The sequence below is a fragment of the Thermobia domestica genome, chromosome 3 (genome assembly GCF_964235325.1).
Source record: "Thermobia domestica chromosome 3, izTheDome1.hap1.1, whole genome shotgun sequence".
Taxonomy (NCBI): Eukaryota; Metazoa; Arthropoda; class Insecta; order Zygentoma; family Lepismatidae; genus Thermobia; species Thermobia domestica.
This window is the reverse complement of record NC_137456.1, coordinates 23,493,835-23,519,447: the sequence shown is the minus strand read 5'-3', so window position 1 is coordinate 23,519,447 and position 25,613 is coordinate 23,493,835. Positions and strand designations below refer to the sequence as shown.

Here is a 25,613-nt window from a genome sequence, read left to right as displayed (position 1 = left end):
CTCATGTTGCAAGTTCAGCTACGTACATGAAGACAATTTCTCATATAGGCCACGATGGCACACTACGAATCTTTTTCTTTAGAAACTTTGTAATACTTTCTAAAACTTTTATAAAATTATAAGTAGCTCTTAATTTTGTTTTACAAAATTATAAGTAAAAACTATTTATGAAAAACTTTACAAATTTATAAGTAACTTTTAAAAACTTTTTACAAAATTATAAGCACTCTTTAAAACTTTTACAAAATGATAAGTAACTCTTAAACATTTTTTTTTTTACAAAATACTTTACAAAATTATGAATGACTTAAAAACTGTTTACAAAATTATGAGTACTCTTTAAAACTTTTACAAAATTACAACAATAATGTATATTTCTTATGCACTTTTAAGTATCATTTTTTATTTACGCTCAAAAGGAGCTATTTAAAAGACACAAGTTATCAAGAAGAAGAAGAAGAAGAGGAAATTAGATAAAGAAATAATTTAAATACTGTATTTGTATTCTATCGAGAGATTTTCTTAATTTGGTTGCTATGACGATTTGTCTATCCGTTTAATGTCGTTGCTATAGTAACTGAAAAATATATAGATGTAACGAAGAATCATCTTGTGTACTCTGAATGTATAATATTTTATTGTGGCGAACGAGATATAAGTTGAAAGATAATAATATATATTTGAAATGCATAACTGTGTTGAATTATTCTAGACAATCCTGTGCATTGTATAAGTATTTAGAATCAGGGAATATGTAACGTAGCTGACGAAAGAATTAACGTTACAAAATAATAAGTAACTCAAAAACTTTTTACAAAATTATGAATAACACTTAAAAACTTTAGTGATTAAAGCTGTGCTCGTGCGTCTAGATGAGAATTTGTGAAAATTCCTAACGGTAACACACCTGCTTCTAATGGTGACACACATACTCCTAACGACGACATATATTCCTCACAGTGACACATACTATTTAAGTTTGGTGCAGTAACTTGCGTATTAGATAGTGATGGGTCATTCATGAACGAACTGACTCTTTTGAATGGTACATTCATTTGAACTAGTAATGAACTAGCTCGTTAATTTTGAACTACTCCTTCAAAGGAACTGCCGCGTTTGCAGCTCCAGTTACGATTCACAGAACTGTACAGTGACTCCGGCACCGAAATAGCGAATAAACATGCAGTGAACTGTCATGTGACATTTGCATCATGAAATGAAAGAAAATCATCTCCATTACTGTAATTTCTAATGCTTTACAGAAGAAACTAAAGACAACTTCCATCATTTTACACAAATAAGAATGAATTCCCGGCGGGAGAGCTCATGTGGTTCGGATTCCTCGTTAATCAGTAGGTCCACGTCTCATATAGCCTCGCTGCTGAACGGGACGTTAAACTCACAAATGAACTCAACTCAACAAATAAGATTGATTTATTCTTGATACTTCATCTAAAACCAGATCTACGCTCAAGAAGCCAGTAGAACAGCATTCTATGCCATCTATGCCATCTAAAGATATAGCACATTGATTTGACACCTAGTCTTCCCTTCCGAACGCTGCTATCGACTGAAGGAATTCCACTCCCTTTCGCGAAGAATCTCTCGCTTAGTAACAACTGAACCCTTATTGGCTCAACGCGTCGGTGTGTCGAGGGTGTGAGCTTTAGTTCGCATTTTTGCCATGGCTCAAGACATTTTGGCAGCACTATAGTAGATAGCGCAAGAAACCAATGAACGAAATCATTCTATTTCTATCACTTACGGGTGCAATGAGTGACAGAACCGTATTAGACAATCAGTTCAAAAATGAATTGGCACCTTAGAACGAATCCCGTACTGTGCCAGAGTGAAAGAAACTAACTCTACCTGAGCAGCTGTTTCATCACATAACTAGAATTAGAATAGGTCTATCAAGGATGTTACTTATGAAAGTTGTCACATTAAACGTCAATAAGTGAGATCACATCCATGAAAAAATAAATGTTTAAAAACTAACAAAATGTAAAAGTTGATTTCATTTTAACATGCAATCAATATGAAAAAGATATTAATCAATAAACTTATTTAGATGAGGGAAAGAATGACCGTCAATGTTTGAATTTGTGATTTTTTTTATGCAACCAATCAACCAACCACTTGGCGTAAGCTCTTTATATGTGGGCCTGAGCCTCTCCAACGCCATCTGTCGGTGACCGGCTGAACTACATCCAGCCTAGCGATGAGCACGTGGTGCTAGACATAGTGGCCGTCACGTGACTCCCCAGTTTGCTTCACGACGCTAGATGGACGCTGAAAATTGGGGAGCATTGGCAGGGAATCGAACCCGGGACCACGTGGATGTGAGTCCAACGCTCCACTGGACTACGGTGTCCCCGGTAAACTTGTTTGTTTTATGCATTCACGAAATTTGTTGACACTTCGTGGAAGATGTGGAACTTTCGATAGTTTGAACATATTCGGGGATTGTATGTAATAAAATTATCTTTGATTCCTCAAATACGATTCAATCAAATTGATTGACTGTGCTGACCAGTAGTTCTTTCAGAAAATAAATATATATTCCGGGGGGGCACACTTGGTATTATGGGGGGCACTGCTGATAATATATTTATGGAGTATGTTTAGTACAAGGGGTCCAGAATCACGTAAAAACACGAAATTTACAGGAGAAATGAATGATGCAAGTACTTAGACGTAACATAACGTAACCAAATCTCACTTAACCTAGCATAAACTAACCTAAGCTAACCTGAGCACAACCTAACCTAAGCTAACCTGAACTAACCTAAACTAACCTAATATTAGTAGAAATAAGCGAAATTCTATCATTTTTTTTGAAAATTATGCAGGACCTCTACACTAATATAATGCAAACTAAACTAACCTAACCTAACGTAAACTAACCTAACCTAATATGCAGGACCTCTAAACTAATATAATGCAAACTAAACTAACCTAACCTAACGTAAACTAACCTAACCTAATATGCAGGACCTCTAAACTAATATAATGCAAACTAAACTAACCTAACCTAACGTAAACTAACCTAACCTAACCTAACCTACCCTAAACTAACCGAATGTGAACAGAAATTACCAAAACTGTAACATTATTTTAGAGAAAAGAGCTGGACCCCTTCTGCTAAACATAGGCCATATTTATTATTGTTATATTATAGACGTATTATTTTGGTCTCCTCCCGGGGGCACTCAGCTCCGGGGGTCAGTGCCTCCAAAAAACATGTCTGGAAGAAACACTGTTGCTGACATTAAATTGACAAACTTTGTCTATTAATACTTCATGACTAACTATATAAAAATGCTTTTGTGAAATTTATGAAAATAACGTCAAACTTTATCTGCTTTGATCTTATGTAGTTGTTACGAAATGTTAATAATATGTAATAACTTCCTATACAAGAATATGCTGATAATCAGTAATTTAATAAGTTTTATTTGAATTTATATGTGGTTATAAAGAATAGGTTTAAATATTTGAGGTCTGTAATTTGGAATATCACTGTCATTTTTAGATTTAGAATGAGACAATTTTTATTTCTTGAAGAAAGAGTAAGTTGTAAAAACAAGGTTAAATAAAATACAAAACTCATGTGAAAAGCCTTCTTTAGTTTCAATTAATTTTATCTCGACTCTTCTCCCCTCTTGTGAGCACCTAATATGAAATTTTTAGCATAGTAATCTGTGTAAAGCTAAAGTGAAAATACGGTAATACAAGGTCAAGTAATAAAAGGTCTATGTTTAGCAGTAGAGGTCCAGCTCTTTTCTCTTTAAAAAAAAAAAAAAGTAATTTCTGTTCACGTTAGGTTAGTTTAGAGGTTCAGCATAATTTTCCAAAAAAATGATAGAATTTCGCTTATTTCTACTAATATTCAGTTAGTTCAGGTTAGCTTGGGTTAGTTTAGATTTGTTTACGTAATGTTACGTGTATGTACTTGCATCATCCATTTCTGTAAATTTTGTGTTTTATACGTGCTTCTGGACCCCTTCTGCTAAACATACTCCTAGTAAAATAAAATACACGTTTCATAGCAAAATACTACCATATGCATATATAGTAGGGTAGAAGGGGGGGGGGGAATTGGGAGGTATATTTTTTTTCAACCTCTTTTTCCTCAGAGGTTATAGGTGTTTTTTCTAGTTTTTAAGAACTGATTGTATATTACAGGTTCTTCTGCACCTACTGTGCTAGTGCTAAGCTTGCGACATCTTTACTTTTGATGCAGCGACATTTCTATTGTTGTTGGTCTGATTTCCACCCAATTACCTCCAAGGGGGTAATTGGGTGTAAAATGATTAAAACCATTGCCGGTGCAAATAAATCCGTGGGGCTGATTGGATGTAAATGAAGAAAACTCAAGCATTCATTAGGGGCCGCGGTGGCTCAGTGGTAGAGCGTTCACCTCTGGTGTTTGGGGTCCCGGGATCGATCCCAGCCCCCGCCAAATGTACTTTGTGGTGGACAAACACCGTGTGCGTGGGTTACCTCGGGGTTCTCTCCCGATTCCTCCCGCTTTCTTCATTCCACCATTTCATTCATTACTCATCATCACCGTTTCCTTTAGCCTAACCGGCGTAAGCGTGGGACGTAAAACTCAAAGATTTCATTTCATTTCAAGCTTTCATTTGATGTATATAACTTGTATTCCACTTAAAAACTGATAGTTTTATGTAGCCTAGAAAAAAAATATACATTTGTTTACGCAAAATAAGGAGTAACTTATTTCTAAATCTCAAAGATATTTGAATGCCTTTTCAAGCCTTCCAGTTATTGTCCATACATAGTGTATTGTCCTGTGAACTTAATCCAAAATGTACCATATACGAAAAGAACTATAAGCGGTCAAACAAACCAACAAGGTAATAACGCTAAATAACTATAAACCATTACAATAGAACATGTGTTGGAACTCTGGATTGATAAACAGGTCCTATTTACAGCATCAATACTATTGACATACGAAACGCCCACTGGAGCCCTAAGTTAAATAAAATAAAATAGCTTAATAAACACTATGATGTATGCAAAAAAAGTGTACACCACAAAAGACAAAGATAGCACAGCACTTAAGGGTCTTCACTACAGCGAAATTAAACTACCGCTAATTTTAGAGTTTTTCTGTAATATCTTCAAAACAAATAAAAATATATGAAAAACAGAAACGTAGTGAACCAGACAATACGATTTTGCATGTTATACCGTTAATCACAACTCATCTATCTGCTTTAGATTTTGCAACTGTAGATAGATTTAGCATTTTTTGTGGGTTCTGTAAATAGCGGCATACTCAAAGCAGATAAGTGAATTGTGGCAAAGGTATCACATGCAAAAAAGTATTTTCTAGCTCACTACGTTTCTGTTTTTCGAATATTTTTATTTGTTTTGAAGATATTACAGAAAAACTCTAAAATTATCGGTAGTTAAATTTCGCTGTAGTGAAGACCCTTAAATGAATTCTAAGCAAGAAATGTTCACTTAAGACATACCAACCGTTTACCCATACATCATGCACACAATAACCCCCTGGGGGTAATTGGGAGGCACAAATTTTAACAAAACTTTAACTCCCTCACAGTGAAGATTCAAGATTGCTGCTCTCTACGGCAGCATCCGTATGATACTTTTAATCTGGCTCAAAACATTAAGAGATGAGTGATTTATTGTGACTCAAACCAAAACACATATACAAACCTGAACAAATTATAAATTTTTAAAAAGCTTTCCGCTCAATTACCCCCTCCATCCAATCCCCCCTTCTACCCTAATTAGATTCGCTCCTTTCAACCAATTCTTTTCCGTCAACAAATAATTTTTTTTGCGCACCACACAAGAGCTAATACCATGTTTCCACCGGTAAAAGAATATGACATGCTCATTTTTTTTCTAAATCACTAATATGAAATGACGTAAAATTATAATTTTGTAGATAAAAATACCAAAATTTCCAGTGAGTTTAGTGTAAATTTTTAGGAAAGCATCGAATTTCGTAAATTAACGTAAAACAAACATGCCTATCAATTTAAAACTGAAAGATTATTATTATTATTATTATTATTATTATTATTATTATTATTATTATTATTATTAATAATAATAATAATAATAATAATAATAATAATAATAATAATATTATTATTATTTTGGTAGGAATACTTTCAAATATAGAGTACACAGGGACACAAAAATAAAATAAAAGTTCTGCTTACCGGATCCAAGGGTAAGGTGGGCCGCGGTGGCTCAGTGGTAGAGCGTTCACCTCTGCTGGTGCTTGGGTTCGATCCCAGCCCCCGCCAATTGAACTTTGTGGTGGACAAACACCGTGTGCGTGGGTTTTCTCGGGGTTCTCCCGTTTCCTCCCACTGTCTTCATTCCACCATTTCATTCGTTAATCATCATCACCGTCTCCTTTAGCCTAACCGGCATAACCGTGGGACGTAAAACTGAAAGATTTCATTTGCATTTTCCAAGGGTAAGGATTTGACGTAGTTTGTTACGCAGAATCCAAATTTCGAAACCCCAAGACGGTCGACCATATCAATCTTTTTTTATGGGCGAAAAACTTTAGCGAATTTTTGGTACGTAAGATAGTACACACATTTTTCGCCCACAAAACAAAATTAACACAATCGTCCTGGGCTTTCGAAATTGCGATTTTGTGTAACAAAATACATTAAATCCATACCCTGGGATCCGGTACATAGAACTTTTTTTTGTGTATGCGTGGTTCTGTTATTACTAGTTACAGTGAATTTCCAGACAGAAGCTTCAATGTTATTACTAGTTACAGTGAATTTCCAGACAGAAGCTTCAATGTTATTACTAGTTACAGTGAATTTCCAGACAGAAGCTTCAATGTTATTACTAGTTACAGTGAATTTCCAGACAGAAGCTTCAATGTTATTACTAGTTACAGTGAATTTCCAGACAGAAGCTTCAATGTTATTACTAGTTACAGTGAATTTCCAGACAGAAGCTTCAATGTTATTACTAGTTACAGTGAATTTCCAGACGGAAGCTTCAATGTTATTACTAGTTACAGTGAATTTCCAGACAGAAGCTTCAATGTTATTACTAGTTACAGTGAATTTCCAGACAGAAGCTTCAATGTTATTACTAGTTACAGTGAATTTCCAGACAGAAGCTTCAATGTTATTACTAGTTACAGTGAATTTCCAGACAGAAGCTTCAATGTTATTACTAGTTACAGTGAATTTCCAGACGGAAGCTTCAATGTTATTACTAGTTACAGTGAATTTCCAGACAGAAGCTTCAATGTTATTACTAGTTACAGTGAATTTCCAGACAGAAGCTTCAGTGTTATTACTAGTTACAGTGAATTTCCAGACAGAAGCTACAATGTTATTACTAGTTACAGTGAATTTCCAGACAGAAGCTTCAATGTTATTACTAGTTACAGTGAATTTCCAGACAGAAGCTTCAATGTTATTACTAGTTACAGTGAATTTCCAGACAGAAGCTTCAATGTTATTACTAGTTACAGTGAATTTCCAGACAGAAGCTTCAGTGTTATTACTAGTTACAGTGAATTTCCAGACAGAAGCTTCAGTGTTGTTACTAGTTACAGTGAAGTTTCAGACAGAAGTTTTTGAAATATGGAATCCGATCTTATGAACTGCAGGACAAAGCATATGTTTTTTTTTTAAATTTCTTTCAAGTCCTTTCGGTGTATATATTAAAAAAGAAAGGATAAAAGATATATAATTAGATTAGAAATTTTAAAACCAAGTTTTCAGTAGCTCTACGTCAGGAACAAAATTAATGGACTTTAAGTCAAATGCATAGATTACAAGATACTCTCTCAATCATAACATGTTCCTGTTTTTCAGTTGTTCTGCACGGATACACTATAAAGGAACTAATATATGTCAACAGCTTTATTTTTCACAGTTATTTAGAAATTATTTATTGTTTTAGGAGCACTGTATCTAGTAAAAATAAAAGAACTCAGGGGAAAAAATCCTACTTCTGCCACCCCTTGTTTCGTTCTTCAACGCTACTATAACACTACAAAAAATAGTATACTGTCATGATGATTTTCTGCTCTTTTTTTTAAATAAGCTGTTTACAATAGATTATTCCTTTAGAGTGGCATCTAAGGTTAACCCAAACTAGTTAATTCTTTTTTGTTTCTAACCATTCTACACAGTACATAAGTTATAATTGTTAAATTTTCAGTAGGGTGAATTCGTCGTCTGAAGGAGGAATTATCAGAACTACCATGCCGAACGCTGATCGCAAACTAAAACGGTTTCCAAGCACTGCTTTTTCTCGATTACCTATTCGTCTTGAGCTAGTATCGAAATATCTTCTGTAACCGCTGTTAATTCTCAGTAGTAGAGTGGGAGGTGCGGTGGCTCAGTGGCAGAGCGTTCATCTCTGGTGCATGGGGCCATTGGTTCGGTCTCATCTCGTGCCAACTGAATTTCGTGATGGACAAACACCGTATGTGGGGGTTTTGTCGGGGTTCTGTCGTTTCCTCCCACTTTATTCATTTCTCATCAATCACTGTCTCCTTAGCCTAGCTGGCATAAGCGTTGGACGTAAAACTTAGATTTCGTTTCAGTGGTACAGTGCTCAACTCTGCCACATGCGGTACCTGATTCGTTCCCAGTTCCCACCAAGTGAGCTTTGTGACGAACAAGTATTATGTGCATGAGTTTTCTAGGAGTTCTCCTGTGTCTTTCCACTTCCGTTATTCCACAATTATTAATCATCTCATTATCACCATTTCCTAAAACTTGGTGCATAATCGTGGGACGTTAAATAAAAAAAACACTGTTAATTGGTTCCAAGAAATAGCCGAGTTAGTATTGCTCATGAGACGAGACGAGATGAGAAGTACAGTTTTTCGTCTCCTTTCATAAATATTTTAGACGTCTCGTTTCGATTCTCGTTACGAATTCTTTCTCAACTCGTATTGATTATTCAAGAATTCTTTATCGTCTCGTCTCAATTCTCGATAAAAAAGTTGTTTTCTTCTCGTCTCAATTGTTAGAGAATTCTTTCTCGTCTCATTTCAATTCTCAAAGAAATCTTTCCTGTCTCGTCTCGATTTTCAAAGATTTTTTTATCTCGTCTCGTCTCTATTCTCAAAATTTCGGTTCTCAAAGAATTCTTTCTCGCCTCATCTCGATGCTCAAAATTTTTTCTCGTCTCGTCTCGATTCGCAAAAAATTTATATCATTTCGAACCTCAGAGAATTTTTTCTCTCTTGTCTCAATTCTCAAAACATTCTTTCTCACTTTGTCTCGATGCTCAAAGATTTCTTTCTCGTCTCAATTTTCAAAGAATTCTTTATCGTCTCGTCTCGATTCACAAAGAATTATTTTTCATCTCGTATCGATTCTCAAAGAATTCTTTATCATCTCGTCTCAATTCTCGAAAAAAGTTGTTTTCGTCTCGTCTCGATTTCTAGAGAATTCTTTCTGTTCTCATCTCGATTCTCAAAAAAATCATTCTCGTCTCGTCTCGGTTTTCGAAGAATTTGATCTTGTCTCGTCCCTATTCTCAAAATGTTGATTCTCTAAAAATTCTTTCTTGTCTCATCTCGATGCTCAAAAAATTTTTCCTCGTCTCGTATCGATTCGCAAAGAATTCTATATCATCTCGATTCTCAGAGAATTTTTTTTCTCGTCTCGATTCTAAAAAAAATCCTTCTCACCTTGTCTCGATGCTCAAAGATTTTTTCTCGTCTCGATTCTCAAAGAATTCTTGCTCGTCTCGTCTTGATTCATAAAGAATTCTTTTTCATCTCGTATCGATTCTCAAAGAATTCTTTATCATCTCGTCTCAATTCTCGAAAAAAGTTGTTTTCGTATCGTCTCGATTTTTAGAGAATTCTTTCAGTTCTCATCTCGATTCACAAAAAAATCTTTCCCGTCTCGTCTCGATTTTCGAAGAATTTGATCTTGTCTCGTCCCTATTCTCAAAATTTCGATTCTCTAAGAATTCTTTCTTGTCTCATCTCGATGCTCAAAAATTTTTTCTCGTCTCGTCTCGATTCGCAAAGAATTTTATATAATCTCGATTCTCAGAGAATGTTTTTCTCGTCTCGATTCTCAAAAAAATCTTTCTCACCTTGTCTCGATGCTCAAAAATTTCTTTCTCGTCTCGATTCTCAAAAAATCTTTCTCACCTTGTCTCGATGCTCAAAGATTTCTTTCTCGTCTCGATTCTCAAAAAAATCTTTCTCACCTTGTCTCGATGCTCAAAAATTTCTTTCTCATCTCGATTCTCAAAAAAATCTTTCTCACCTTGTCTCGATGCTCAAAGATTTCTTTCTCGTCTCGATTCTCAAAAAAATCTTTCTCACCTTGTCTCGATGCTCAAAAATTTCTTTCTCGTCTCGATTCTCAAAAAATCTTTCTCACCTTGTCTCGATGCTCAAAGATTTCTTTCTCGTCTCGATTCTCAAAAAAATCTTTCTCACCATGTCTCGATGCTCAAAGATTTCTTTCTCGTCTCGATTCTCAAAAAAATCTTTCTCACCTTGTCTCGATGCTCAAAGATTTCTTTCTCGTCTCGATTCTCAAAAAAATTTTCTCACCTTGTCTCGATGCTCAAAAATTTCTTTCTCGTCTCGATTCTCAAAAAAATCTTTCTCACCTTGTCTCGATGCTCAAAAATTTCTTTCTCCTCTCGATTCTCAAAAAAATCTTTCTCACCTTGTCTCGATGCTCAAAGATTTCTTTCTCGTCTCGATTCTCAAAAAAATCTTTCTCACCTTGTCTCGATGCTCAAAGATTTCTTTCTCGTCTCGATTCTCAAAAAAAATGTTTCTCACTTTGTCTCGATGCTCAAAGATTTCTTTCTCGTCTCGATTCTCAAAAAAATCTTTCTCACCTTGTCTCGATGCTCAAAAATTTCTTTCTCGTCTCGATTCTCAAAAAAATCTTTCTCACCTTGTCTCGATGCTCAAAGATTTCTTTCTCGTCTCGATTCTCAAAAAAATCTTTCTCGCCTTGTCTCGATGCTCAAAGATTTCTTTCTCGTCTCGATTCTCAAAAAAATCTTTCTCACCTTGTCTCGATGCTCAAAGATTTCTTTCTCGTCTCGATTCTCAAAAAAAAATGTTTCTCACTTTGTCTCGATGCTCAAAGATTTCTTTCTCGTCTCGATTCTCAAAAAAATCTTTCTCACCTTGTCTCGATGCTCAAAAATTTCTTTCCCGTCTCGATTCTCAAAAAAATCTTTCTCGCCTTGTCTCGATGCTCAAAGATTTCTTTCTCGTCTCGATTCTCAAAAAAATCTTTCTCACCTTGTCTCGATGCTCAAATATTTCTTTCTCGTCTCGTCTCGATTCACAAAAATTCTTTCTCGTCTCAACTCGATGCTCAAAAATTTCTATCTCGTCTTGTCTCGACTCTCAAAAAAATCTTGCTTCTCTCGTCTCGATTCTCCAAAAGTTTTTCGCGAATTGTATCGATTTCTTCTCCTCGGCTTTTGTAAATGTATATACAAACTCTATACGCAGATGTTCTTAGTTTAATCTAGAAGCCATAGAATCCTTCCTCATCATGAAAGGTCTATAAAGAGAGTGAATAACATTTAAACCTTGTTTATTACTGAAGTACCTATAATGTATAATCACTTCCCTAACTTTAAAAGTTGAAAAATGTTTTTCATTGTGTTCGTAGAGTCATTTTATCATTACTTAATTCGCACACTGGATTAAAATGTGTACATGTCTCAAACTCAGGGAGAGAATCGCCCACTGCCCCTCTAAATGACGTGCCTTAAATATCACCATGGAAATAAAAGTGCACAAAATAAGTGTATTAGAATGCTGACTTCAGATTGGAAAGTGCTTACTATTAGAATGCTGACTTCAGATTGGAAAGTGCTTACTATTAGAATGCTGACTTCAAATTGGAAAGTGCTTACTATTAGAATGCTGACTTCAGATTGGAAAGTGCTTACTATTAGAATGCTGACTTCAGATTGGAAAGTGCTTACTATTAGAATGCTGACTTCAGATTGGAAAGTGCTTACTATTAGAATGCTGACTTCAGATTGGAAAGTGCTTACTATTAGAATGCTGACTTCAGATTGGAAAGTGCTTACTATTAGAATGCTGACTTCAGATTGGAAAGTGCTTACTATTAGAATGCTGACTTCAGATTGGAAAGTGTCTACTATTAGAATGCTGACTTCAGATTGGAAAGTGCTTACTATTAGAATGCTGACTTCAGATTGCTGACTGTTGACTGTTGGGAAGTGCTGACTGTTGGGAAGCGGGTATGAAAAACTCATTAAGCGCCTTCTTTAGTAGTTTCATTTAACAGTAGTAAATTCTATTCATAAGCACTTTCCACCAATATGGTCAGGGTGGTTCAGTGTAGAGAGCTTATCACTGGTCCGTAGATTTCCTGGTTTGATCCTCGGCCAATTGAGTTTGTGGTGGACAACTTCGTGTCCATGGGTTTTCTCAGGGTTCTCCCATTTCCTCCCACATTGTCATTTCACCATTTCTTCCTTCATCTACCAACTTGTCTAAATCATCCGTCATCCTTTTGCCTAACGGACGTAATCGTAGGACAATTCTTTTTACATGCCACCAAACAATAGGAGTCTAAAAAATAATCACAACATAATTTTACTTGAGGACAATCGTGATTAAGGGGGGTGAAAGGGTGTTGTAGATGGAGTAATGTATATTAACGATTTTATTAGAACAATCAAGTATTATGGGTTTTGGAAGAATGTACTGTTAGTATACCTGGCAGTTACTCTACACTATAACTCTTGAACGAAAGCAAATTTTTCGATTCCATTTCATGAAATGGATACCGAGCTATTTATCTCGCACGAGTTCGTTAAAGGGAATAAATCCGTTAATATCTTCACGGGTAACAAAGACTTTAACGTACTATGCCGTTTAAAATTCATATTCCCTAGGGTCATCAAGTCCAGGAGGCTTCGGTGGGCAAGTCATGTAGCCAGAACGGAAGAAAGTAGGAAAATTTTCACAGTGTTAACTGGAAATCAAATCGGAAAACGACCTTTAAGAAGACCTAGAGACGCAGACGGAAGGACAATATTAAGATGGATCGTATAGAAATAGGAATACAAAGTAGAAAGTTGGTCCAGTTGGCTAAGGGCAGAAGACAGAATAGCTCTTGTGAATGCGGAATTGAACATGCTGGTTCCATAAGCCATACAGTTAATTAGTTAGTTAGCGATTCCCTAGCCTGTACGCAACCTGTACTGCAGCAAAGCATAGTTGGTTGTCTATGACAAAAAGGATATGTAGGGCCTAGCATTTCCTGAGTTCACTGCCTTTACCAGAGTTTATTGTGTCTTTTAGCCATAGAGTTAGTTAGTTAGTTAGTTAGTAAGATATTCCCTAGCTTATAGGCAAACTGTATTGCAGCAAAGGACTGTTGGTTGTCTATGACAAAAAGAATATGTAGGGCCTAGAATTTCCTGAGTTCACTGCCTTTACCAGAGTTTATTATGTCTTTTAGCCATAGAGTTAGTTCGTTAGTTATTCCCTAGCTTATATGCAACCTGTACTTCAACAAAGCACTATTGGTTGTCTATGACAAAAAGGATATGTAGGGCCTAGAATTTCCTGAGAATTTCCACTGCCTTTACCAGAGTTTATTATGTCTTTTAGACATAGTGTTAATTAATTAGTTATTTATTCCCTAAGCTTATATGCAACCTGTACTGCATCAAAGCACTGTTGGTTATCTATGACAGATAGGATATGTAGGGCCTAGAAGTTTCTTAGTTCACTGCCTTTACCAGAGTTTATTATGTCTTTTAGCCAGAGTTAGTTGGTTATTCCCTAGCTTGTATGCAACCTGTACTGCAGCAAAGCATTGTTGGTTGTCTATGGCTAAAGGATAATTATGTAGGGCCTAGCATTTCCTGAGTTCAATGCCTTTTCCAGAGTTTATTTTTTTATTGTGTCTTTCAACCTTTCTTGTCGGAGGAACGTCAGGAACTTGAGTTAGCCGGATAAAACACTGAATGTATCTAATTAGTCACTAAACGTTTTGCTCTTTCTGAGAGGAAAACGACAAATCTATCGTCTCAGGAATCGAATGGTCACTGACTGTATATTGCGAGGTTCTACATGTGCTCCCAACACCACGTGCTGGCTGTAAACACACTTCAGACGACAATCACACAGAAGACGTCGTCAACCATCGTCAACAATTACAAAATAGCGAAAATCAACGAAATCAGCCGACATTTCAGGATAAAAAGAGCCTACACACCGCACAAGGCATCTCCACTCTCTAGGACACCTACTCACTGAGAGTCCTTTATCCTTACAACTGTCAAGGATGTCTGGTCTCTGAGAGCTCCTTTATCATTACTACTCTCTAGAAAACTTTGTCTCTGAGAGCTCCTTACCGCTCTCTAGGACGCCTGGTCTCTGAGGGCTCCTTTATTCTTACCACTCTCTAGGACGCCTGGCCTCTGAGAGCTCCTTTATTCTTACCACTCTCTAGGACGCCTGGTTTCTAAGAGCTCCTTTTATCCTTATCACTCTTTAGAACCCTAGTCTCTGAGAGCTCCTTTATCCTTACCATTCTTTAGGACCCCTGGTCTCTGAGAGTTCCTTTTGCTAGGACGCCTGGTCTCTGCAAACACCTCACCACTTCTTAGGACACCTGGTTTCTGGGTTCCATCCCCCTCGCTAGGACACCTGGTCTTTGAGAGATACCTACCTACACCTTGGCCGCAAGAGCCTTAGTTCTTGTCGCCTTATAACACTTGGTCATTGAGCTCCTATAAAATTCACCAGCAAACAACCAATATATCTAGAGGAACTTATATTTTATCTGTAATATTTATTACTACTGTATATAATAAGAAACTTTTATAATAAAAAATGATTGGGAGAAGTCCAAATTCCCGTGTATCACTTTCTAGCTCTACTCTAAAAAGGTTCACGTATAGATTATAGAGTTTCACGTATAGCGTATATGATTGTACTAATATTCTCAAAATCTCATGGGGTATTCTTAAATTATACCATGAGATTTTAATTTTTTCAGGGCCAGCTAATCTAATTTTTGTTGGCCCCTCTCTTTATGTATAGAGGACACGCTTTCTAATTGTCGGAGCTCTCATTTGTAGAATTAGATATTCTATTTTACTAAAATAGGCCATATGACCGTTCCGGAAACCAATCTAAAGAACAACTAGGATCACCATCAATTTTGGCCAGGATATACAGGTAGGAGCGCCCGAAGAAAATTTTCTAGGGAGGCTCATCTCCGTGGTCGCTTATTGCGTCTGGTATTTCTGGTATTTAATATACAGTGAAACCTCTACTAACGGACACCTCTATAAAGCGGACACCTCCCATAACGGACATAATTTGTAATCCCCAAACATTGTAATACGAAAAAACATATTGGCAAACCTCTCCAAAGCGGACACTCTCTAGTGCGGACACGGACAGTCTTTTCTGTCTTTTGTAGGTATTATTTACCTCCGTATTGCGGACACTTTCTCTAGAAGCAAGTTGAAAAATGTACTAAAAATACATTTTTAGTAATTCATACATGTGTGACCAAGGAAGCATTGTGACAACATTTTGCCCCTTCAACCGTCCGCTCAGCAACCCAGACGAAGTGTCTCTGTTTAAGAACACTCTTATGTCCTTTGCTTGCATCCCACTCCCACTCAAGCTGTTTTAGACACAAAAATGATTCACAGATCCCAGCTGTTTGGGATGAGACGTTATACTAGTGTTTCGTTGCAATCTCTAACCAACCAGAAGAAAAGTTTAGCGTTTTTTGCCCGGAGGTATGCATATTGTCTCAAAAAGGACACTTCTGGACTGCAATTAACCAACAAATAAAAGCGACGTACTGAAAACGTAGGAAGTAGTGATAAGTGTAAAGTGCAGAGAACTAAAACATCTTATTTCCATTTTGTGCCTCGAACATAGAGTATTGGATAGGAAAGAATAATGCAGGTACAGTAACAATTTTGTAATATTCGTAAATGGATGATTCATGTAAAAATATTTTTTTTCTAATTACATATCACCTTGTTTACTAATTGACGTATGAAAATATTGAAACCTCTTTAAGGCGGACACCTCTCTATAGCGGACAATTTTTGATTCCCCACGGCTGTCCGCTTTAGAGAGGTTTCACTATACATGGTTTGCTACATTACGTATACATTTTCGTGAGCCAAGGGGGGAGCCGGACCCCACCCTGCCCTCCCTTTTGGGCGCCCATCGGTACAGGGTCAAAGGTTAGGAATCGTATTTATTAACGGAGGTAATCCATTCACCGAAAGTGGTAGAAACAGGAGCGTAAAGAACGACTCCACAGTCCGCAGACTTCGTAATGTACGGGGGCAGGTCATTAGGAACATAAAAAGAGAATTGAATTAAGTTTTTAAGAAAGTATTTACTAGAGGAAGCCAGGATCACCTGAAGCAACACACTAAATATTAATATTGCTGACATTACAGATTAGATTCACTACATAACTTTAAAAAATGGCAATTTTTGGATCAAAAGATCCAATATACTATTTCAATCAAATTTTTTCTTGTACGCCTTATATCTGGAGAACTACATATGGTGTAGCCAAACCCAAAATATCACTTAACTCAGTATGATGTGCTTATTCCGTGGAAAATACGAAAACTCGATTTAGGGGCCGTTCAAAAATTTGGTGGCTCCTGAGCCAAAAATTAATTATTGGCCAAGATCGCAATCTTTAGATGCTAAAAATCTTGGTCAAGATCGCAATCTTTTGATGCATTTTTTTTATCATACCTAAAATTATTTTTTAAATATTTCATTTACAACCAGGAGTAAATTCATAAATATAATTTGAGTAACAACAATATCGAACAACACGAGCTAAAATTATACTCGCAGTCTAACCTTCCAACATAGTAATAATTAGAAAAACAAATAGGTGAAAACACAAGATGTCATTTTGCCGTTTATGTGTGTTTACTCTTGAAAGAATTAATATAATATTTTTATGCGAAACAAAAATCTTAACTCTCAAGGCGTATAGTGACATCTACTAGTTTATGCATATAAGAAAATAATTTATTCTTTCTTCATTTTTGTTTCTTCTTTTTTTTTTTTTTTTGTGTCCAACATGGCGCGTTTCTGAAAGCGTGGAACGAAAAATATTTATAGTGAAAACATTTTTCATTCTTCGTGGAAGTTTACATGGTGACATTTTATATATGTGTGTGCAAATACGTGCAAGAAAAGATCGTGATTTAACAGAAGAAGAAGAAGAAAGTCTTTGGGGCACTTGTCCGCCTAGTAGCAGTTCATTCTCCGGACGACATCTCGTCATGAATGAAATAACAAAAAACGTGACACGGACAAAGGAATGGGCATCTGCGAAGCGGGGAAAGGGGTCTCTGTTGTTGACTTTTCTCTATTTTTCTTTACTTTTATTTTTTAAGTCCCCGGCTACTTTAAGCGATCGCAAAGCGTATTTATTGCTCCTGCGTATGCTTGAAATACGCTGACCATGTATTTAAATCTGAGCGGCTAAACATGAACGCGAAAGCAATAAAATCGCTGAAAAAACGCCGGCTCGAGCGTATTTGGTGCAGGTCGGAACAATAGACCGCCTGCTGTTTAAAAGATTTCAAAAGGAAGGACAGAAAAGAAAGACGTATTGCCAGGCAAGGGGATTGTAGCAAGAAACAGCTGCTTGGAAGACGCTTTGTGCAGAGAATGGAACTCTGCTATTATAAAGTATGTGTGTATAACAAAAGAAAATTCACAAAAATAGAAGGAAATTCCGAAAAATTAGCTAATTACAGAAAAATCTATGTAACACAATAGGGTGATTTCTCGTGATACACTTGATTGACAGTTAGCTGATGCCATGGTAATCTATAAGCAAAATATTTGGCTTTAGGCAAAAGATGAAACAACGAAATAACTTGAATTTGAGCCCCTATCTCCGAAGCTCGAACTCCACCCCCAAACAGATAACCACAAGTGTAATCACAAAGAGAAATTATCAGTTGTGTTTGAAAACGTGTCCTGTGTACATATCCAGTCATGGTTAGTGTGTTTAACACAGAGGCGTTTATAATCGAAATACAAAATATGCCATGCCTATATGATTTAAGAGATCCGAACTACATGAATCGTGACTTAAAAATAAAAATGTGAAGAGAAGTGGCTGCGATATTTGTTCCAGACTGAAAGGGAATGGAACGGAATTCTCAGAATGAAGAAGGTAAGAATATTCTTATTTTATGATTTCATTTAATACTGTTAAGTAGAGCTACATCGAGCCAAATTGATGTTCACTATGAATAATAATAATAATAATAATAATAATAATAATAATAATAATAATAATAATAATAATAATAATAATAATAATAATAATAATAATAATAATAATAAATACTTTGTTAAAGTTGTGCCAACTTCCAATATACCTAATATATACCAAACCTTCAGGCGCAACAGTCCGAAAGGGCCAGGGTCGCCTATGCGTCATTTTATGGTGTGGATGATGGAACAATTGCCCTTAGATGGTTTAAGCCATAGATGTGTGCACAGTAGAAAGGCGGAAAATGCCACCTCTAATAGTTTGGTACTTAGGTATATCGAAAATGTTTTAAACAGCAAAGACCATAATTTTAAATTGGGGTTCAATACATCTTATTCTCTTTCCAGTCTTTGAAATGACCGAAAAACTACGTTGCCAAATTATTTCGAAACTTAGTTTTGTAAAACAAACACATAATGTTTCAGTTTCCAGACATTTCTTTCCATGCAGCTTAGAAATATTCCTGGGAAAGATATGTTTATTTTATTTTATTTATTTATTTTAACTGTAACTGCTCGTGTTTTATCAACTTTGTTCTGAAACTGAAAATAAGGTGCTAAAATTGGAAGAGAGTAGGAATTTCAGAAGAAGCCAAAATCATGAGAGGAAAAAAATTAAAAGATTAAACCAGAGAATTGGTTAAAAATATCATGATGTAAATTTTATACTTGGTGGCTTGGAATTTAGCGGTCCTTTCAGCACCGAAGCTATACAAGATGTGAACCTACAGTTTAAGGTGGAATCTAAACTACCTTTATGCGCTGAAACTTTTCAATGATCTCCCACAGGATTCGAATCCGGAACCCCATTCTCCAAAGGCACGTGCATAGCTAGTAAAGTATAAAGTAGTGTAAATGTTGGAAGTTATTGATTGGGGTCTAATATTTGTTTTCGATACAGAGGATATCTTTAAGAAAATGCCTCTTGCTTCGTCTCTTTCGACTATATCAGCGAGGCTACATCAGACGTGAACTACAGCTCAACGTGGGACCCTAACCACATAACCTCCTGCCTAGAATCGAATCCAGGTCTACCACTTCTGGCGCGGGAAATGAAAAGAAAAGACCTGGAAACCCTGACTGGCTCATAGTATGATTTACAACTTTGGTGAAACTAAAATTACCGTTTAGCCACTTAGGCCGCGTTCACTGTGGGGGGTAACGCTTTGTCGACTAGCCTAGTCCTAATGCGCTTAAGGTTAGAATCAGTCAGACTGAAAGAATTATTTTTACATTAAATTTTATAGATATTACATTTTCCCTAAATAGTGGTTACTAATTTGTGATCTGGTGTCTCTTATAGCCTGTCATATAGATAATTAAGTTTTAGAAAATTTTGACGTAACAGCTCTTAGCAGTGGCGGCAATTAGGGGAGGCATGGGGCAATTGTTTCAGGGGTGAAAGTATTATTGCTGTTCAGGGTAATGTTAATAAGGATTTTTTTTTTTTTTTTTTAATTGTGAGGACAGTGACACCGACTTGGAGTTCGAACCTGAAGATTACGATATACAGGGGCGGATCCAAGACGGACTTCTGGGCAGGCCCGTAGCCAGTCCAAAAATGTAGGGGGGCCCGGCTGAAGTTAGGGGGGGGCCCGAACCAACCATATGATAGTTCAAAACCAAATTATAGTTGTTTTGCAAGCCTACTGTAAAACTTTTAGGGGGCCAGCAAAAAATTAGGGGGGACCGGCCCCCTAGACCCCCTTGGATACGGGTCTGCTTCTGGGGGAGGGCGGTGGGTTGTAATACTGCTGCTTAGAGCTACTTTTAAGAGCTCCAAGCTCTGGGATGGGTTTTATTTATATATAAAATAAGAAAATATGCTCTTCTGAGGGGAGCCATCGCCCCGATCGCCCCCTGGATCCGCCCCTGACGATACGTTTATTATATTTGGTCTAGGAATTAATTCGTGCGGGTGGACAAGAGATGGCGCAACGAACGGAGCGTCCCACAGTTCCGTGTATCCACATATGTGTTGCAAACCCCTGTCATCGCGTATCGTTCGTAGTATAGGGCAGTGGATTAAAGCGTCAACAACACCAGTTTGTAGTTAAGTGAACATGGCGCAATTTGTGCCTGATAAAGTGTTTTTGCGGGGTGTCCTGCTGCATTACTTTAACATGCAGAAAAGTGCGACTGAAAGTCATCGTATTTTGGTGGAAGTGTATGGTGACCATGCTCTAGCTGAGCGAACGTGTCAGAAGTGGTTTGCACGGTTTAGAAGTGGTGATTTCGGCTTGGCAGACCAAGCGAGCTGGACAGCCAAAAATATTTCAAGACGAAGAATTGACAGCATTGCTCGAGCAGGATTCGTGTCAAACGCAGGAACAACTTGCAGCAGCATTAGGCGTTGATCAAACAACAGTCTCCAAACGCTTGAAAGCCATGGGAATGATTCAAAAGATGTCACATTGGGTTCCACAGGAATTGAAAGGCAGAGACGTTGAAAGATGAAAAACCATTTGCGAATTGCTGCTTCAACGACAGAGCAGAAAGGGGTTTCTGCATCGAATTATTACGGGTGATGAGAAGTGGATCCATTACGAGAACCCTAAACGAAAAAAGGCCTGGGTGAAACCAGGTGAACCAGGTCCATCACAACCAAAACGAGATATTCACTGTGCAAAGGTTATGCTGTGCATATGGTGGGATATGAAAGGTGTGGTGTACTATGAGCTGCTGCAACCGGGTGAAACTATGAATGGAGAACGTTATCGACGACAATTAATGCGTTTGAAGCAAGCTCTGGCCAGAACACGACCAGAATGGGAGAACAGACATGATAAACTTATTGTTCAACATGATAACGCTCGCCCACATGTCGCAAAACCGGTCTAAACCTATTTAGAAAATGTCGGATGGGAAGTTTTACCCCACCCGTCGTATTCGCCAGACGTTGCTCCTTCGGACTACTACTTGTTCGATTGCATGAACAACGATTTGATTGGACAGCGGTTTACTTCTTCAGAAGATATCGAAACATGGGTCTCTGACTGGATCGCTTCCAAGCATGAGGACTTCTTTCGCCACGGAATCCGTACATTGCCTGACAGATGGGCGAAAGTGGTGGCTAGCGATGGACAATATTTTCTTAAGGTATTTATGTATTTTGTGTTTGTACTACAGCTTCAATGTGTGCGTACCAACCGCACGAATTAATTCCTAGACCAAATATATTATTGCTATTATTAGTAGTATTATAGTTGTTTTTATAATTATCACGTGTATAACGAATATACGATATCTTTTTTGTAATATACGATAATTTTAAAGACGAAAACCAATAATTTTGTTCTCTGATGTTGGCAGCTCTGATATTGAATATAACAGGAGTAAGTGTCCGAGTGGAATGTCTTATTGCATTTCTGCTGTTTTATTGGAATTTTGTTTCCTTATTGTAGTGAAATTTGTGTAAGTGGTCTCTATAGACTGCTTAGGGGTGCCCGGTAGAAGTTAGGGGGGCCCGATGTAACCATATTGTAGTTCATTACCATATTATAGTTCATTTGCAAGCCTACCGTGAAAATTTTAGGAGTCCGGTAAAAAATTAGGAGGGCCCGGCCCCCTAGACTCCCTTGGATACGGGCCTGGACGGTGCCCCCATATGAGTGAGGTCGAAAGACCCGTCCTCTAGCCCTTCGCACGGCACGGAACTGCCCAGACATGTATTGTATTGTAGTGTAGTGTATTCAAGTCATATAACATTATTATTTTCGTTATACAAAAATTTACTCCCCCGCAAAATGTTTCTTCCCCTCCCTTGCCCACCCAGGAAATTGAAGCTGACGTCGTCACTGTCCTACACTCACCTGTCTGATTCAGTACTATTATGAAGTTTTTCTAGTATCTTATACTTTTTTTTTTTTTTTTTGCAATAACTTAATAGCATGGTTCCCATTCACAATTTTGCCCCCTTCGCTTTCAAGTTACAACTTTTTTTTAACCCCTTAAAAGAATTCTCCCGTTAACCCATGTGTATATAGTAACCGAGGCAAAGGAGGGAAGACAGGGAGAATTCGTTATTTACTCCGTTTGTGTTACTCTGTTGAATTTCGTAATTAGCACCGGCTTTCGAGCACTGTTTGGATTTCTTCAACTGCTAAATTTAACTTCCGGTGCAACAGCAGCAGCAGTAGAAGAAGAAGAAGAAAAAGAAGAAAAGGAAAGAAGAAACAGCAAATGAACAAACGAGCATCGTCTGTAAACAAGTCGCTTCTTCTATGCTATTGCAGCTCGTATAAAAGGAAATGCTCAATTAAATTATTTGAAAAATTGTAATACAAGCATTCTGGCGCATTTTAATGTATGCACTGCACATGTATGTTAAATTAAATTCATTAAAAAAAAAAAAAAAAAACAGTGAAGAGCTTAAAAAGTTGTTGAGTTCAAAAAATGAAATCTTTCAGTTTAACGTCCCACGATTATGCCTCTTAGGCTAAGGGAGACAATGATTAAGGTAAGTGAATGAAGATGGAAAAGTTGGTGGAATAAGAAAATGGGAGGAAACGGGAGTACACCGAGAAAACCCACGCACACGATGTTGTCCACCACAAACTTCTTGGCTGGAGATCGAACCAAGGCCCCACACTACCAGAGATAAGCACCCTACCACTGAGCCACTACGGTTCCTTTTGTTTAGTTCAGTTCAGTTTAGTCGCTCTTGACTTCAAACTAGTAGTGGGCACAAAAACAGGTTTTTCGGTTTTCTCCAAAAACCGGTTCGCTTTTTCACCGAAACAGGTTATCGGTTATCTCCAAAACCGGTTCGGTTTTCACCGGATTCGGTTTCAGTTTTCTTCAAAACCGATTTCGTTTTTTTTTTTCAAAATTTGTTCTATTTCTGACCAGAATAGTGTTTCGATGTTCCGCTGAGAAACCGAACCGGTTTTTGGAGGAAACCGAAACCGGTTTTGGCGATAAACGGAACCGGTTTTGGAGAAAACCGAATCGGTTTCGGTGAAAAACGAACCGGTTTTGGAGAAAACCGAAGGTCGGTTTTTCGGGTTTCAGTTTTTTTAGAAACCGGTTTCCGTTTTTTATATAAAAACCGGTTTTACTCATTCCTACTTCAAACTCGCTTGAAGCGAGCGAGCTGCGACGTAGAGTTGCGTCAGTAAAGAATAGTTTCATTACTTTTTATACAGATCCTGTATCGAAAATCTATTATTAAGTTTTCAGATCTTGCCTCCCTATCAAGTATTAAACATTACGATGGTAAAATAAAATTATCTCGAAAGAAAATTAAACAATGCTTTGCATCACGAGATGCATTTCCACGGAAACAATAGCATGGGGGAAGGGGGACAAGATGGCGACGTACATCTTTACACCTGGAGTATCATGCTCCTTCAATTGTGCAATTCTGAATTTGTACATAATTTTAAATTTTGACAAAATTTTGTTTCTTAACAATTTTTATATAGGCCTATTATTACATCTTTTTAATATGTCCTGAGCTTCTAACTCCCAAGTAATTTTACAAATTGTGTGAAAACAAATCTACTTAGAACAGGCGAATTCGTCCATGTTGTAACGCGCCATTTTATACAAATCTACGTTTTCAAAAACAATTAAAACAAATTTAGTGAAGCAGTCCACTGGGGTATAAGGCCGGGACTTTCTTTATAAATCTCCCGAAAGGGAGATAACTAGAACTAGAATGAAACGTTATAATTGTACTTGACAGATATGCAAAATATTGTAAAGTATGAATGATGAATATCGTTATGCGTAATTGAGATTTTTTCGCGCTATCTGTACGTATTATGTTTAAAAACGAAAAAAGGACCTGAGATGAGTAAGGCCATATCTACAATTTTAAATCAATTGCCAATTTAAACCACTGATTACCGTTGAAACGAATCTAGGTACTGAGTTTTATAATCGCCATATGAAAAATGCATTTCAAGAATATCGTAATTAGTCACTATACGGAGTGTCTATTCAGAAATTAAGTGTGCATTGCCAGAAAGAGTGATTCGCAGAATTAAAAGAAAAATATATTGTTATTTTATAAAAGAAATGGTGTTTAGATGAAATTACAAGGAATAATAATTTATCGTACCGTTCCAGTATTAAAATGGCTCCACTCCTACAAAAGTTACATGTTCCAATATGAAAAATGAAATGAAATCTTTGAGTTTTACGTCCCACGGTTATGCCGGTTAGGCTAAAGGAGACGGTGATGATGAGAGATGAATGAAATGGTGGAACGAAGAAAGTGGGAGGAAACGGGAGAACCCCGAGAAAACCCACGCACACGGTGTTTGTCCACCACAAAGTTCACTTGGCGGGAGCAGGGTTTGATCCCGTGACCCCAAACACCAGAGGTGAACACTCTACCACTGAGCCCCCGCGGCCCCATGTTCCAATATGAATTAAGTACGGAATACATTGTACGGGAAGAATGTAAATAAGAAAAAAATAACATGTAAATTACATGCAAGAGATCATACTAGTCATTATCGTCATCTATGGCCTTTAATTAGGCCCGTCATATATGAGGGATGCCATTCCTCGGCGAGCACACTATCCGGGAATGCGGAAGAAAGGAATCGATCTGGAACCTGTGTGTTAGGTACCATCCCGGCATTTACCTAGTGTGAATTAAGAAAATCCAGGAAAAACTTCATTCAGAAGAAAATCCAGGAAAAACTTCATTCAGGAAGGTTGCCCTGAAAAAGGTGTTACACATTTTCGACCGAGTGTTACGCTAGGATACCTTAGAAATGTAAATATTATCAAGTTTTAGTGCCTATTTTTACATACTAGGGTACTGTCTTCATTATTCGATTTAAAAAGTACCAATAAAGCTTTTTACTTCGACTTTTTTTGTTTTCTCAAGCATGGAAGCATTGTAGAACACGTTACGTATGGTTTCACGCCTTTCTGCGTCGAGACATAAGGGGTGATGACATCATAACTTGAAACAAAGGAATATTTAGGCCTATTTTTATTATTTTTGGCAAGCTTACTTTTGCACCTAGAAGATTAAAATTTTGCACACACATTCAATGCACCCATAACTATTCTCCAGATGTTTCTTAAGATCTCTGCGTTAAGACATTGGGTCCCAGAAGGGAAAAAGGTTCAAGAAAAAAGCTATTTTTTAACAAGAAAACTTTTTTCGCGATTTTTCCCGCCTTAGATACACGGTGGAGACATGTGAATGGTACCATTTGAATTTCTGTTCTATTCTAAAGAGAATGGTGTACGAACAATGACCCTAGGATAAATAGGGACGTCCTTGGAAATTTTT

The 25,613-nt window shown here is 37.1% G+C and overlaps 1 long non-coding RNA gene across 4 annotated transcripts in view; it reads left to right on the top strand.

Annotated features, from left to right (window-relative positions):
* Window positions 1-25,613, top strand: part of LOC145681397 (uncharacterized) — a 368,906-nt gene that overhangs the window by 335,031 nt on the left and 8,262 nt on the right. The window contains exon 1 of one of the 4 annotated variants that reach the window (XR_014130768.1): window positions 17,476-18,251. The exons of the other annotated variants lie outside the window; for them this stretch is intronic. This is a non-coding gene — a long non-coding RNA (uncharacterized LOC145681397). Of the gene's footprint in view, window positions 1-17,475; window positions 18,252-25,613 lie in introns of those variants that run through there. 4 annotated transcript variants of the gene reach the window in all.